The sequence below is a fragment of the Cupressus sempervirens genome, chromosome 1 (genome assembly GCF_028749045.1).
Source record: "Cupressus sempervirens isolate cs-2001-9-10 chromosome 1, ASM2874904v1, whole genome shotgun sequence".
NCBI classification, from domain to species: Eukaryota; Viridiplantae; Streptophyta; class Pinopsida; order Cupressales; family Cupressaceae; genus Cupressus; species Cupressus sempervirens.
Window position 1 is genome coordinate 695,169,923 of NC_143118.1, and position 11,733 is coordinate 695,181,655.

General features: G+C 34.1%; 1 pseudogene; it reads right to left on the reverse strand.

The window, feature by feature from the left end:
• LOC149579843 (scopoletin glucosyltransferase-like) overlaps window positions 1-8,274 on the reverse strand; it is a 57,400-nt pseudogene extending 49,126 nt beyond the window's left edge.
• Between the last annotated feature and the right edge of the window lie 3,459 nt (window positions 8,275-11,733).

Here is an 11,733-nt window from a genome sequence, read left to right on the forward strand (position 1 = left end):
TGACACTATTCCAACTTTTGCCCATAGAGGGGTTTCCATAATTGATCTAATTCTGACTATGTAAATAAATATTTAAACTTTTCCCATAGCCATCACTCCTAATATTTCAGAATATTTGAGCTCTTGCTTGAGAATGTGAAGTGATGTTTTTGTGCATATTCATTATATGCTGAGAGTAGAAAGGATTGTTTGAGACTTGAGCATAATAATTGTATTTTAAGTTTTTCTGGATGGGCCACTTCTAGTTGTAGGAGGTGTTAAGTCAAGTTCTTTTATACACAATCTTTTGTGAATCACCTTAATTTAATTATGAATTGTGAAAGCTTAAACACACTTAAAATGTTTTGTTTTACATATTTGAGCATATTTTTTCCTTGGTAGGCCCAACATAGTTGTAGGAGTCATCAAGACAAGTTCTTGTATACACAATTCTTTTGTGAACTACCTTAAATAAAAATATATGGAATGTGAAAGTATAAACACTTTAAAAAAGATAATATTTTGGTGTCGTAAGTTTTACTTGAATATAAAAAATAACTCTTAAAAATTGAAAACATTGATTGCAAAGGAAAAATTTGAACTTGAGTTTGTATGACTATGTTGAAGATTTTTACATTCTTAGTTAAACCTGGCCAGATCTAGGCTTTTTGGACTGGCAGAATTTGTTGATTTGGTCTAAAGTAATATATTTCTATATAAATTCTATCAAATGTTATTTTGAAAATTCAAGAAATTCAAAGTTTTTTGACTAGCTGAATGAACTTAATTTTTTCAATCATGTAACTATGGTTGCATGTGTAACTGTCAATTTTTATCGGAAATTCTGGAGATGAAAGTTTCTTGACTTCTTGGACTTCCTAATTGAACTGAATTTTTTGAACCCGGTAACTATAGTTACATGCGTTAATGTCTACCAGAAAAATTCAATGATACAAAAAGCATAATAGCAATTGAGAACCTCTATATTTTCAACCAAACATTCAATTTCAAGAGAAACATAACAGCTTTTGAAAGCCTTTCGATATCCTGCAATGAGATTTTTCCATTGAGTGTAAAAACTCTATGTACCTTAATTAGGACCCAACTTTTGGTCGTTTAGCGTGTTCCAATATTTACAAGTAAATTCAATTGAGTTTACATGTTGTTGGGATCCATTCAAAAACAAAATCAATGGCATGCATCAGTAAAGAAAGAAGCCTACTTCAGTTATTGAAACAAATCAAACAGTCAGCCTAATAATGTTTTTGTGGAAAGCTTTAAAATAGATTGTAATATTGCTATCAGGATTTAACTTTAAAAAAGAACAAATTAATGAGTGGTTGTCACTGAGAGTGCTCAAACCACTCCACAAATGTAAAAGAAATTTTGTTTATCAAGTTTACCACACATAAAGAACAAATACTGGAAACTAAAAAAAAGTTAAAAAACTATTAGGCAGGCACCAGTACAGTGATAGATGATAGAAATAGATCTTCTGCTCGTCACACCAAGATAGTTTCCTGGCACTCCCTAACACAGAAAACATATTTATTTATCTATTTATACAGAGGGAGAGAAGGAAAGCATCACGTTGTCAATCTCAGTTAGCTCCAATACATTCAAGGTTGTTTTTAATTGTAAAGACAGAAGCACCACGTGGTTTCAAGTTGAACTTCTGCAGTGTCATTGTTCCAGATTTCAAGCGCTGGTGTCTGTGTGACAGATGGCTGCTGCCTACATCATCATACCATCTTTGCCCTTTACCAGAACTCTTGCAGCCTTTGGCCGCTGTAATTCATGGCAGTAATACACCACGTACGCATATTTCACAAGGTGACAAACAATCATGTCCACTTTACTCTCAAATTTCACCCCAACGATGGTATACTACTGCTTGATAGATAAAAACCAAGTCTTAGTGCCCAAATGTGAAGAAGTAAATCATCACACCTTTGGGGATAGTGGCGCCATTGCCTGATCTTTCTTTTGTAATTTTCACTGAGATATTTGATTTTGCAAAGATCGTCGAAGATTTTCATTTATTTAAAAACTACTGATTTTTACTAATGGACAGGTTTTGTTCAAAATCCCCACCTATAATAGCCTATTGGCAACACTAAACTTCTTCCCTAAATTGCTATAACCATTGCTATGTAACTATTTGTGTTGGATAATAATGACTATCCATTTCATACCATTCTTTTATCACCATTCTCACTACCCTTCAATGTGCAATGATAACCTCCAACGAAGATTATTGAAATATTTCTATGTTTCTCATCTCCATGTTCATTTCAATGAAGATTATATAAATCTACAATATCAAAGTAAGAGCATAAAAATAAAAGAAAATACATTACATAAAGATGTTTTTGTAAAAACAATATTTGGACAAGTAGGACTTCTTCGAGCTGCTCCCCAGCTACAGGTATAGTCATCTAGCTGTCATTGATGCAAGTGTGCCAAAGAAACTATGTCCATGAGTGGTCAAGAGTAATGTAATAAGGCAATGATGTAATGTCCCTTAATCTAGATGTCTTGAAGTTAAGGGTAAATAACTTAATTCTTTACTCTTAGAATCCTAATACCATTATCAGCTCAAAGAATTGATAACATCAAGTTAGATGACCAATATCCCTGTCTCTTATTCATGGTGAATTAGGTGACTAGATGAATCCTTAGTTGATAGTACAATTAATTTGAACTTCATACAATGGCCACTATGATCTCTGTTGTGACTGGGTCAGGCAATTTACCATACAGTATTATATTGTCTTATTGTTGCTCCTTTCAATTATACTTCTATGCTTGAGGTAATTCTTAATGGTTGTCACTAAGATTATGACTTCACATAAAATGAGGTGGTGCTCAGAAGTACAACTAATTACTTATCTTGTTGCGTGTTTTTTCAAAGCATTTCAATAGCCAATCTGAAGTGTTCTATTGTCGTTTCTGATTTCAATCGATATACCCCATGAGTTCTGATGTTCTGATTTCAGTATTATTTCCTTTACTGATATGTGAATAAGAATAAATTATTTGATTCTTCTCAATCTATGTATACACTGAAGAATTACTTATTCACTTATATGATATGACATCTTTATACAGGATATGAAAGATGGTATGTTGAGTTCCGGATATGTTTGTCTATATACTACAGTCCTTTATTTCTTCTGAATGCGATGCTAGGTATATTTTATACCATCTATGGTTCGATGCCTTATGTCCGATGTTAGGACCACTCCTGAAACATTAGCGTCCTTATTCCAACTTAGCCCGACTCTCTACCCCACGTAAATGACACAAGTCGAGAGATATTTTCTAGAGGCACCTATTTTCATAATCTCGTAATTTTCATCATCACATATTTATGTGAGTCTAAGAGGCGTGGAAAAATGATTCGAGATTCCTGATCTGTCTCATTTTTACTTCCATTTCCTCTCTATAATTTTCATGATTTTAATTATAATTATATTTAGTTTATTTCTATTTTATTTCTCTGACATGTAAATGAACGTCAAATTTTTTCCAAAATAGAAAATGTTTACATTGAAGATTGCTGCCACTGTAGAGAGCCTCTCGGCTTAATAAAAGAGTAATTAAGGACATTTTTAGAGATAAAATTAATATGTTGTCTTAAATACTGAAATTATTAATTTATTCATTTTTAATTTAAAACTAAAACCATTTTAATTATTTCAAAGTAGAAATAAAGCCAAAAGAAAATTCAGTTTTTTTCCTGAGAGAAAAGATTGTGCCAAACATTGAGGAAGAGTTGGCATGTATCAATGGGCATGTAAAGTCCTATAAATTTTATGGGGTAGCATATTTGAAGTTTATCATTAGAATTTTACAAGTGGTTGTGCAATTATATTTCTACAAGAAGGTTTTCTTGAGAGATTAATTTCTATAAATGGGTGTACTTCAACCTTAGAAAGTTAAATTTGGGGTGCTTGAGCCATTGATTTCTATAAGTGGGTGTTCCTTAGCTTTTTATTTTTTTAAGTGGGTTATATCGAACAATTCAATTCTATTAGTGGAAGTACATTTGTGATTGATAATGTTGTCTTTTTTCCTTGAATCATAGTTAGTTTCTCTAATGTTGACAATAAGTGGTTTCCTATCTAGTCTGGCCATTAGCAGTCTATTCTCTTGCTCTGTACTACCTTCTACTTATAGAATCATTAGGTATTCAAATATCAAATTCTTAAGGGCTAACACTATCTATAGGCTTTTTAGTTTAGTTGTATATTGCACTATGTCCTCATCATTTGTTTTATTCATTTGGGTTGAAGCTTTGGTTAAAGCTTTAAATATTTTGTTAGAACGAATGTAGTGTTGAATTTGACCAGATGCAAAACAATTATAGTATAAAAATTTCCAATTACATTAGATAAACTTCATGACAAAACCATAATTATAGCAAGCAAGGAATTCATTATGTCAACTTTATTTATATTATACTTTTGGGGGTTTGGTCCTCACATTGTTTGTAATAAAAAGTCCCTTGACTTTCAACTTGATTTAGTGTTGGAACTTTTTGGTAAAGCTATCTAGCATAGAATCTTTCTTCCTTTGATTATATATTGGTAAATTTATATTTTGAGTTTGCCATATAGTTGTCTAGTTTTAGAACTCTTCTTCGGTTTCTTCTATTCTAGAAAAAAATTATTTTTGGCTCTAGAATTTGATTAGATGATGCCAATGCATCCATTAGAATAGACATCAATTTCTTTCATATGGTATAAACTATAAAAAATGCTCTATCAATTATTTCTTTGGGTTTACAGGATAGTGTATGAACTCGAAGCTATTTAGAGTGGTTTTACACCTTACATTATCTACATGCTTGAAATGAAAAGTATGATTAAGGTTTTCAAAAAGACACAAACCATAGATGGAGCTTGTGAAAATAATATCAAATGATATAGTCCAATCATTCCATGATGAAAGAGATGCTCCATCATCTTACATGAATTCAAATTCAATGGGGTAGGAATATACTTTTCCCCAATTAATTTGGATGGGTTCCAAACAACAATAGTCTTGCATGGGACATCAATGAGCAAGATAGCCCTATCTCTAATCTTATCCCCTTCTTGAATTCTTACATTTTTCATAACACAAGCCCATGCCTCGATCAAAATCCCTTTCCCAATTTTGGGATACCCGTCGATGCCATGGTTGCCAGTATCGCCAACTGTTACCAATAATGATAGTTTAGCTAATAAAACTCATGTCCCATGGTGGAAGACCATGCCCCCACCAATCCAAGTGGTAGGATGTAGGTCCATTGCAAATAGTGTCTTGCATTGCCTCATCCAACCCAACTAGTAGGCACCATCAAGCATATCCAAGGCATGTCCACAACAGGGACTAGTGTTGCAAGTAGCTACCAATGGTACAATTTGGTGGCTATTTCATTTTAAATAATAAATTTTCCCCATTTATGATTATCTCATTAAAACATTGTCTTGCTAAAGGAATATAGCTAAGAAAATTCAATTGAATATTGAAAAGAAAATAATAATTCAATAAATTATACAGCAGGCTTGAGACATGTTTTGTCTTATGGACATATCAAGAGATAATACTAACATAACTAGTGCAGAGTAGAAAAAATACATAAGCATATTTATAACAATACACTATCCATAAATCATCATCCTCTCTATTATTATTTTAAGTAGAGATAATGTTATCAAACAAATAATTACAATTTCCTTGGAGACTAGCAGATAACTATTTCTAGTTTTTGAACCATGATGAATTCCAATATTATTATTATTATTTTCCCACCATAACTTGCAATCAAATGAATTCTTAAGGGTCTACTACCTTTTAGTTTTTGTTCTTCTCTTTAGCAGCAATTGTTGATATAAATTAGTCTTATAGCATTGAAAGATTAATGTATTAAAAATATCTTCATCTTTTCAATTACTGAGCACATATCAAAAAAAATCCTTAAATTGAATCTAGTAACATAAATTTTTCTTTTCTTTTCTTTCGTGGCCTCTAATTTTAATCTCCTATTTTTCTTCTCTTTGGTGGCCTATCACTTTAATCTCCCTTGATCTTCATTGAGTTTGTATCTCCATTTTCTATTCTTTCTTTGTCCCTCCTTTTGATAGTCTCTTATGTAGATTATATTAGACATCTGTATAAGAACAAATCAACTCATTACAATAAAAAAACCATTATATCAATCTTCAATCTTTTCTTTTGGCAAGTACCCTCTCATCATGTCCCGAGAGCTCTAGATCACCATCATCATATGGAGATTCATTACAGGTGATTTGAATTGCTCAATATTCACCATCATGGTTTGTTATCAACTTGCTTCAAATGGTAGGGATTGAACTGCTCAATATTCACCGTTATCCTTTGTTATCAACTTGCTTCACATGGCAGGGATTCTAGCTGCTAGCTATACACAACTCTTGTCTTTTTAGTTATGGTGTATTTTAGAAAGTAATAAGACTCTTTGTTTTGGCAAGAAACATGACTCTTGGGGACTGAAAAAATTCTAGATAGTGTATTTTAGAAAGTAATTTTTATAAATTATAATATGTTTTTATCATTCAATTAAAAATAATATTACTTATATTATATAATCATTTAAGATTTATTATTATTGTAAAAATATTATTATTTTTATTTGTAATTATTTATTATACAATAGAACATATAATATAATTATTTATAATATAATATAATTATAACCATATTACATATATGTAATAGAACATATAGACCAATGATTATATGATATATTTATGAGTAAAATTTAAATTTAAATTAACATCATTACAAAAAATATAATTATATGAAATTTTTATTAATTAAAATATTTTATATATTATAATAAATTTATTAAATTTAAATTAGATTTATAGTAAAACTAAAGTCTAAAGGCAAGTACTAGTCATACTTGTTTCATATCTTGCACCAATTTTATTTTATAAAATTTAATATATCTTCATTGAATTTTTCATATCATCTTTACAATAAAAAGTATATTATAGAAAAGAAAATCATTTCTATAATAGAAAATAACATCCTTTATTTATATTATATTATAATTATTATAAATTATATTTTAATATATAAAAAATATTTTATATAGATAATTAAATTAACCCTAAATCGGGACACGTGTACTACAAGATTCAACCCAAAAATTGAAATCCTGACCGTTGACTAAAAGAAAGATTGATGACCCAAGATGAATTTTTGGCCAATTTGGGGAATGTTTCCCACGTGCCTAGATTCATCCATAATCGTGACACATGTCATGTGTCACGATTAACATGTGTCATGATTCTTTATGACTCTTGACAATAGCAATAGCACTCCACAAATTCACCCAAAAAACATATTGAATCATTGATAATTAAGTTCTATTTTTATTAATTAATTAATTTAAAATGAACAAATTTATTCAAATGTATATATGTGTGTGTGTGTGTGTGTGTGTGTGTGTATTTTAAAATAAAGGGGTAAAAACTTTATTAAATATTAGAAAGCACTAATACAAAGAAATCAAGGACCTAAGGTCCCAAGAAGAAACAAAAGTATAGCTCCAGACAGAGATAAAACAACCAACACCATCATTTGACATCATTCTCAACCCTATTTATCATCAAGAATGCTCCTTAGGTCGAGATGGAGCTCTTGAGGAACCAACTCCCATTCCTCAATTCTCCATCCCTCAGCATGCTTGAAAGCCCATTTTTCCAAACAACCAGCTACCGTACTCCACTCCCTTCGAATATGGAGAAAAGTCACCATTTCCATCAAAGAACTAATTTGCAAAATTTGTTGCACAATCCTAGCTAATTGCCAATTAGCATTAGCCAATTTTTGTTCAATAAGCATATTGATCTAAACTTGGGAATCAGATTCACAAACAATTCTTCTCCACCCTAAAGCATGAGCTTTCTCAAGAGCAACAAGAATCACCAACCCTTCCATGAGGTTAATGGTTTGAATCCCATCATTGATTGAAAAGATAAAGATCACTGAGCCCATAGCATCTCTACCAATCCTACCAATCCCAGACGGACCCGAATTACCCCTTGAAGACCTGTCAATATTGATCTTCAAGACGCCATAGGAGGGATGCTGCCATTTACCAACAGTGTCAACTTTTTGCTTCTCATGATGCCTTCTCTTAACCCTAGTTAATGCTGAAGAAAAGTTCAAAGTCCCCAATCTCTCCACCAACATTTTATCTCGTTTAATCAAAGGTAATTCCACTACACACTTAGCCTCTATTGTCTCTAAAACCATGCCTAATATCCTCTACCCAATTTGTTGCACTAACCTCTACTCTCCATGAAAGATCCTTTGATTGCATTCCAACCAAATCTACCATAATAAGAAGATAGGCCCCCACAAACCACACCTCTTGTAGAAAAGGGGCCATAGAAGGGGGACGACCCATCCCCTACCAAAACTCAATAAAGGAGGAGGCATGGACACAAGGAGCTATCCAAACTCCTCACCAACAATACCAAAGTTGTAGGGCAAAAGAGCAATGAAAGAACAAATGGGAAGAATCTTCTTCATTAGCCCCACACATAACACAAATAGAGGGCAATGGGAGCCTCTCTTCCAAATATTATCCCAAGTCAAACACTTATTCCAAGCCAACATCCAAATAAAATAATTACATTTTAGCCAAGATATTTTGTTCTAGATCTTCTTCCACCACTGCACTTCTGACAAAACTATCTTATGATACATCAATCTGCTGTACCTAGAGGCAATCGTGTAAGTCCCTTTAGGATTGGGAGACTAGGCAAGCACATTGTCCTCCCAAAGAGAACAACACCTTCTACTAGAGAGGATATTTTATAGCGTAACACACTCCTCCTATAAATAAACAACTAGCCATTCATTTGGGGGCTTCCATTTAGCTATTTCCATTTGACAATAGCAAAAAAAAAACTTAAAATCACTCACCCATGACCAACCTATCTCAAGAAAATGCTGGGAAAGAACCACAAGTTTATGAAATAGAGATAAGATTGGGAGATATCCATCCTAAGAGTCTGACTAGAATTGGGCTTCCACCCCACTCTTGCAAATCCAAAATAAGCCATCCTTAATAAGCTTAGCCCCTTTCTTTAGAGTATCCCAAATCATAGATCCCTCCCCCCCAAGTGGGTACCTAGAAATATCAAGATGAGGAATCCCTAGGAGATACTTTTGAGAAAGAACCTTTGCCCAACTCTGATCCTGCTCATTACACCATCGCCAATAAAGTTTACCAACCAATGCCTCTCTTGTCAAAGCTAATTGCCTCAAGCCAAGTCTCCCATATTGTTTTGGACTACACACCATTTCCCATCTAACCAAACTCCATTTGGAGGTCTACAAGTAGCCTACCCATAAAAATTGGCATATCATAGAGTCTAGATCCTTAAGAAAGCCCATAGGAGCAACCTGGAGCATGCATCTATAAATGGGCAATGCCTACACCATGGACTTAATCAACTGGACATGACCAGCAAAGGATAACCAATGGTGAGTCTACTGATTAACTTTCACCCAAAATTTGTCCAAAAAAACTTGCCATGACTCCCTGGGAAGCCTACTCACTGAGATCGGAATGCCATGATACTTCAATGGAAGACTCCTAATCTGAAATCTCAAAGTGTGAGCAATTCTTTGTTGAATATAGCCCAAATATTGAAGAAGTAGATGGAGGATTTTCCTCATTAATCTGCTGTCCTGATGGAATCAGGTACACATCCAAGACCCTGCAAAGATTGGATGCCTCCCACGTTGTAGCCATCCCCATCAAAGCAGTATCATCCACAAATTGCAAGCGAAATTGCGGGGGTAAGGCCCCACCCCACCTCCAGCCTTGAAGCCCCAAAAAGCTTAGAATAGCTCCCATTAATAAGCACTAAGAAAGAGACTGAAGTAACACAGCTCCAAACCCATTTAATCCAATCCTCCACAAAACCAAAGGCATTAAGAACCCACCGTAGGAAAGACCACCTAACTCTATCATATGCCTTGGCCATATCCAATTTGATAAAAATCACTTTTTCTTTTGATCTAGCCATAGAATGGATGACCTCAGTTCCAATAAAAATCCCATCCAGAATTTGCTTACCCTCAACAAAGCCACTTTTCTCCTCAGATATCAAATCAGCAAGCCCCTTCTTCAACCTATCTACAATAAGTTTGGAAATAATTTTGCAAATAAAATTACATAAAGAGATGGGTCAAAATTGGATCAACCTATCAGCCTCCTCACTCTTGGGGATAAGAGCTAGAAAGGTAGCATTAAGAGCCCTTAACACCTGCTTATTGTGTTGCGAATAGTGAACCACAACCAGGGGATCAAATTTAATGATATCCCAAAACTCTTGAAAAAAATCAATTGGGAATTTATCAGGACCTAGTGCCTTCCCTTTCTTCATATTAAAAACAACTCCTTCCAGCTCTTCAAGTGAGATATCCCTCATGAGTTGCTGGTTCATATCTTTGGTCACAAGAGAGGGGATATATGAAAGAACTTGTGCTTCCTCAGGAGACCCCCCTTGTGATTCCTCTCTAAAGAGAGATTCAAAGTACTGTACTGCCTCCCTAAGAATTTATGGAAAGGAGGAAAGATGCTCTTCCCTATCATTCACCAACCCCAAGATAGAGTTACCATGTCTCCTGGCTTTTACAGAGTTGAAGAAAAAAGTTGTATTTCTGTCCCCTTCTTGAAGCCACTCAATTTGTGCCTTCTATTTCCAATACATTTCCTCTCTCAATTCCCATTTTTTGAGAAATTTTATAGCCCGAGCCTCATCTTGAAGGAATACATCTCTAACTCTCTGCTCTCTTATCCTCCTTGTGATATCATAGAAATCTACTTGGGTCCCCACCTTCTCAAGGAAGACATTCCCATAGTGTAAATGTTTCCATCGTTTGAGCTCAAATTTAACATATTTAAGAAGCTTAGCAAAAATATACATAGAAGTGCCATAGGCTAGTCTACCTTTCTTCCACCACTCGAAGACCAAATCATACAAAAATGAGTCTTGAAGCCACATAAGCAGGAACCTAAAGGAAGGCTTCTGAAGTACCTGAGTTGACTCTACAAATAGTTTAATAGGCCAATGGTCCAATCCTCTCGAATCCAAGATCTCAGTACAAGATGATCACATCCCTCCAATCCAGTAACAAGAAACTAGGAACCGGTCTAACCTTTCTACTATACAAAACTTTCCACTCCAGTGGTTGTTCCAAGTGAATTTTCTATTGCTAGGTTTAATATCCACAAGGTTCAAGGTGTTGATATTGTCTTGAAGCAGCACTATAGAAGGCTCCAATCTTCTAGTACCACCCTGCTTCTTAGCTAGCTCACAAATTGCATTGAAATCTCCAGCTAAGATCCAAGAATGAAAGGGCAACATGCTACAAATCATCCTGATGTGGGACCACAAAACTTGTTTACCTTGGAAATTAGTTGGAGCATAAATATTGGAAAATAATATGACCTCCCCTATCACTAGGTAGGTACCAATCATGGACAGAGAGGATTTAGAGGAAATCCACCAAAGAGGCTGAATTTTTCAAGAATTCCATAAGCAAGCCAAACCCCTGGAAGCACCATGAGCACCAATGCATTGGCATTCCCCACTACTCCACAACCTAGGCTTCAGACCTAGCATACCCTCCATAGATAACTTAGTTTCTTACAAAAAGAGAACATTAGGACCTTGTCTTTTGACTAACTCATGA